A 5,606-nucleotide genomic window follows, 5' to 3' on the forward strand; every position below is an offset into this window, starting at 1 on the left:
TATTTATTTATTATGTATACAATATTCTGTCTGTGTGTATGTCTGCAGGCCAGAAGAGGGCAACAGACCTCATTCCAGATGGTTGTGAGCCACCATGTGGTTGCCGGGAATTGAACTCAGGACCTTTGGAAGAGCAGGCAATGCTCTTAACCACTGAGCCATCTCTCCAGCCCTGTTTTGTTTTGTTTTTTCGAGACTAAGTTTCTCTGTGTAACAGCCCTAGCTGTCCTGGAACTAGCTCTTGAGTTGAGCTAACTAGAGTTGAGCCTGAGCTTAAACTCACAGAGATGTGCCAGGCCGTGATGGTACAAGCCTTTAATCCCAGAATTTGGGATGCTAACCAAGTGGATCTCTGTGATCTTGAAGTCAACCTGGTCTACACAGCAAGTTCCAGGCTAGTCAGGGCTACACAGAGATACTCTATCTCAAACAAACAATTCGCAGACAAGTGTTCCCGTGGGGGCAGCTCAGGTGCTTGGGTACACTAAGGAGACAATTCCACCAGGGCAGGGATCAGAGGGACACCATGTGACCTTTACAACACCTTCCTACAAACTGTGTCTCCTAAGCATCTACAATGTGAGACATCAATGTCAGGCCAGGTGCTGGCAGCAGGTGTCCTCCCCGCTCCACACCTCCCTGAGCCTGGACAGCTAATAGCCAGCAGCCTTACCAGAAAGTGTATGGATGACCCTGGGACACCAGGCATGCTCCAAAAACTTGGTGCTGATGTCAGCTGTGCCCTGACTGCTGACCCCACTGGACATGCTTGGACGGTAGAGAGTGTTGACACTGGAGTGTTGACACTGGTACAGAGCCACCTCAGCCTGCCTCGGGTTGGCTGAACCCTGGCTCTGCAGCCTCCATGTTCTCCTTTCGTTAGGACATACAGATTCTCTGCTTTAGGCATGACCTGACCCACAGGGGTGCCAGCTCTGCCCGATACCTTTCATGCATCCCATGCCATTCACTCTGCTGGACTCTGCCCAGCTCTGCTTCTTCTAAAAGCCGCTGCCCTGGCCTCCCTCTGAACTCACATGGGACTAGCTATGCATTGGCACAGGTGTGCGCTTGTGCCCTGGTGTACATGGAAGCTGACTGTGAAGGGGTCTGGCAATCAGCAAGATGGCCTGGAGCAGCCGCCCACCTAACATGTCCATTGTGTAACATGCCAGAAACTGCACGTGGGCAAACAGTACAACAGCGGCCCAGTGGACTAATGAGATTTGCAGCACTAAAGAGTCCCTTATGACTAAGTGCGTCTTGGGTCATATGTGTGCCTCTGGCAATACCCCTTGCTGTGGGACATGGTCACCAGTCTGAAAACACATTGCACTCACCTATATGAGCCAACACTAAGTCTGTTCCCTGGCAACACAGACTTCGAACAAGAGCCCCCTCCAATCCTCTGTGGGGTTTTGTTTATCTATTTATTTAATTGGCTATTCTGAGACAGTCTCATTCAGCCTGTAGCCCAGGACAGTCTGGAACTCACTGAATCCCTCAGCTTCCCAAACATGACTGTGGGTATGGGTTTCCATGCCCAGCTTATAAGGCTGGATTTGAAAAAATAAAGCTTCTTGAAAAACTAAAACAAACAAAATAAAATTCTGCCATTTCCTGAGTGGTAGTGGTGGTGCATGCCTTAATCCCAGCACTCAGGAGGCAGAGGCAGGCGGATCTCTGTGAGTTTGAGGCCAACCTGGTGTACAGAGCGAGTTCCAGGACAGGATTCAAAGATTAAATGACCCAGCTCCACCATTAAATTAACTATGGAACACGGGTCCCCAGGGCACAGCCTATGGGCTCAGTTTACCCATCTGGAGCATGGTAAAGAATCAGCACAGCAAGGACAAAGGCCTGGACCTGATCCCCAGCACCACAGATAGTCTAACCCATGGCACGTCATGCTCCTTGTATGCATGCAGTAACCTGCAGTTAGCTAGCAAGAAACCAATTACCTCTGAAACCTACAAACTTTCCTCAGAAACCCATTCCACAGGACTAGGGAGACGGCTCAGTGGTTAAGAGCCACACTGCTTTTGCAGTGGACCTAAATTTGACCCCAGTACCCACACCAGGTGGCTCACAACTGCCTGTAACTACAGCTTCCCGGGAGATCTGATGCCTCCACAAGCATCTATGCTCATGTACACACACACACACACACACACACACACACACACACACACACACACACAAACAGTGAGACGATCACAAACTATTAAAACTAAAAATAAATCTTTTAAAAAATCTATGTCATAACACAAGATCTCCCCCCACTATACCCCTCCCAAGACAGGGTATTTCTGTGTAGCCTTGGCCGTCCTGAAACTCGCTCTGTACACCAGGCTGGCCTAGAACTCACAGAGATTCGCCTGACTGTCTCCAAGTGCTGGGATTAAAGGTGTGCACCACCAATGAATGCCTGGCCCAGCCTCCCTTCCCCCCACCCCAGCTTTTAAACAATAAAAAAGAGCTCCCATAATATACACATTCCCAAGGGAAATGCTGGCCTAAGAACTAAACAACACAAGAATGGAGACCCAGGATCTTTGACCCTGGACTGGGCTGAGGAGAAAGCAATGAGTTCTGCAGCTCTGACTAAAGGTTCCGAGCCCACAGGGACCTGTAGTAAACCCAGGTGTGACAAACAGCAGGCAGTTTGTTTCTTGTTCCCTTTGTAAGGATGCAGATCCAAAACTGAAATCGTACTCCCTGGGCAATTCTACATAACAGGGAGGTAGGGGCCTGCCAATTTTGCAGGTAGAGAAGCTGAGGATTGGATCAGGCAAAGAACTTAACCAAAGTCAGAGTCCCAGCAAAGGACAGGAAGTTCCAAGCTCACGCTTCCACCCCTGGGTAAGGAGGTGGGAAACTTTCAGGGGCTCCCTGGGTCCTCCAGGAGTCCTTCAGGCCCAGCATCTGCTGGGATAGGCCTAATGAACCCCCCTCCTGCTAAGCTGAGGTGACTTGGCCTGTTGGTCACAGAGGCAGGAGCAGGCTTTTTTTTTTTTTTTAAAAAAAAAAAAGCTTAGGTGTCCCTGTTCCTTGGAAATTTGAAAACTCAGCCAGTAACAACAACCAGGAAGCCAAGAGCCCCTCCTCCTGAGATGTGACACCTTTATTTGCTGCTCTGGGGACAGACTGCCAAGACATTGCAGGTGGGCAAGGTAGAGAACATGTCATTGCTGTGAAGCCTCCTGTGGTCTTCTGTCACCCCCATCCGGACTGGCAATCAGGAGCCAGGTCCTGAGGTTAGGGAGGTGAAGTGGAGTGGTGGGTGGACCTGAGGCTTGGCCATAAAGAAAGGTGTGCATTGAGGCCAGCCTGCAGGTCTCCAACCTGCACTTGCTCTGATGATGGGCACTTTTCCAGTCACGTGGGACCCTCAGGGAATGCTGGGCAGTCATTCTATACACTTCTCTATCACAGATGAAAGGTCACTAGAAGTCCCCTCTGAATCCACCCAGTCTGGTTCTTTGTCCTGTGCATAGGTTTTCGCCACAGGAGCTGACTGCTGAGTTGTCTGTCCTTCTCTGCTCTCATAGAATCGTGGGATGGGAACAGTACATGTCTGTTCAGTCCTAGGCTAGTGTGTAGACTCTGATGCTCCCAGGAAGCGGATGGAGGGATGTGGTGTTCTCAATGCCTCCTGTGGGTGGGTGGGAAGGGAGTGAGAGCCTGTGTAGATCTGCTTTCCAAACTCGGTGCCTCGCCCATCGGAAAATAGGGCTGATGTGTATGAAAACGTGAAAGTGTAGGGCGACTTGGTGTCTACAGCGGTGGTCATATCTGTTAATGGACGATGGCCCAGGTCTACCGACTCCAGGGTGGAAAATGACTAGGACTTTATCGCGGGCTCTGTCACTGTTCTTCTGTTCACCCTCTTCCTGGCTAGTCAAATGGGTCTTCCTGTCAGACCCCTTTGTCCAACAATTCACGCTGCATGTCTGTGCTATGCCTGGAGGTATGCGGGTTGTGCACATCTATCTGACCAACGCAGGTTAAAAGCCCCTGTATTCAAATTCCAGTTTCTTCTTCTCTAATACCCTAGCTAAATCCTTTAACTTCCCCCACCCTGTCGCCTCCTTTATTAGAGGGAAACAAGACAGTTAAGAGGAGCCCCGGACCTAGGCATTAGCTCAGCAGATAATTTCAGCTCTTTCTTTCAAAGAATCAAACCGCGCACAAAGTCGTTAAATTCCTCGCCTTGTTAAATTAACAACGTGTGCATATTAGTAGAAAGCTGGCGTGTACGCGAACACTCGAACGGCAGCAGGACTGAAGGCTACACTTTCTGTCCCTAAGTTTCTTTACCTGTCTTGGAAGTTGTCCCACTTTAGTACTTTAACCCAATTGCCATGACTATTGTCAGCCTGGGAATCGTCAGAAGAACCCACGGAGACTGTTATTCGCGCCAGCTCTGCCGGGAATTCTCCATAACCGCACTTTTCATCTTCTTGGCCAGGACTACCTTGGGCGAGTGGATGCGGGTGCAGAGAGAGCTAGCCAGCCTGGTCCCACGGCAGTGCAGAGCTGCCAACCGCGCGCGTAAGTGTTTCCCGGGGGACCAAGCCTTCTTTCTGCGAAGCTACACATCACACACAAACAGCAGCACATGCATCTAGGCTCACAGCACTCAGAACCCTCTGGAGAACCTGCCGGCTTCAACACACGATCTCGGTAAAACCTCGCACCGCGACCAGGTACTGACCTGCTTCAGCGAAGAACTGCGATGCTTCGTCAAATCTCAAGCGACCCCAAATGTAGTCCCAAGGTTGCAAGCGTCTCTGTTCCTTTAAAGAGGCGGAGCCCTAAATGCACTACTTCTGCCCAGAAGCAACATGGCGCCAAGAACACCGTCAGAAGCTGCGGGAAACTCTACGTCCCCTTTAAAAACATGGTGACACCCCCACCCTCCACCCCACCCCCGGAGGCCCCCCCGTTTGCGCCCGGTGACATCACTTCCGGGGCGGGTACCTAGGAAGCGGCACACAGACGGGCAAACAAAACAAGGCGCCAAAGACCTACGGCGTGAGCTGCTATGAGAAGCAGGAATCAGGACGTGCGGCCGGGAGCTGCGGGCCCAGGCGAGTGGGTCGGGTGGGGAAAGCCACGCGCGCTGTCACCTCACGGAATCCACTCATTTGCGCTCGGCCTCCGCACGCGCCTCTCACCCGAGTTTCCGCTGCGCTTCCCACATCACACTTGCTGCGCTGGTCCCCGCAGACCCGCGCCCCTCCGCGCGCCCGTGTCCGCTTCCCTGTGGGTCCCGCTGGGCGTTCTCTGGACAGCACCCCCATCAGCAACTCTCCCGGTTCTCAGCCTTGGGCTTCCCGGCGCCAGTCTCTTTCCTTGGACCCCTCCCTCTTCCTGATCTGCAGGACAGTTCTCTGCCACGGGGGCAGGATCACCGGCTTTAGGGACCTCGGTCTTTGGCCTGGGGTTTCCCGGACGACCGGCTCTTGCTGTGAAACTCCAGTTGGTTCTGCCGCTGTCTTGTGCATCCAGCGGCGGGAAGGAGTATCAGATCCGGGAAGGTGTGGTGAGCCGGAGGTCGGCAAAGATGCTCCCCCAGTCTGAAGAAACACAATGAAATTGGA

General features: G+C 52.1%; 1 protein-coding gene across 2 annotated transcripts in view; it reads right to left on the minus strand.

Annotated features, from left to right (window-relative positions):
* Kyat1 (kynurenine aminotransferase 1) overlaps positions 1 to 4,889 on the minus strand; it is a 38,548-nt gene extending 33,659 nt beyond the window's left edge. Inside the window, exon 1 of one of the 2 annotated variants that reach the window (XM_050154972.1) lies at positions 4,718 to 4,889. The gene's annotated coding sequence lies outside the window, so the exon portion shown is untranslated. The remainder of the gene's footprint in view (positions 1 to 4,717) is intronic. The other variant, XM_050154974.1, reaches the window with a different exon arrangement.
* Between the last annotated feature and the right edge of the window lie 717 nt (positions 4,890 to 5,606).

The sequence above is a fragment of the Alexandromys fortis genome, unplaced genomic scaffold (genome assembly GCF_014885135.2).
Source record: "Alexandromys fortis isolate MF-2015 unplaced genomic scaffold, M_Fortis_MF-2015_v1.1 scaffold_72, whole genome shotgun sequence".
NCBI classification, from domain to species: Eukaryota; Metazoa; Chordata; class Mammalia; order Rodentia; family Cricetidae; genus Alexandromys; species Alexandromys fortis.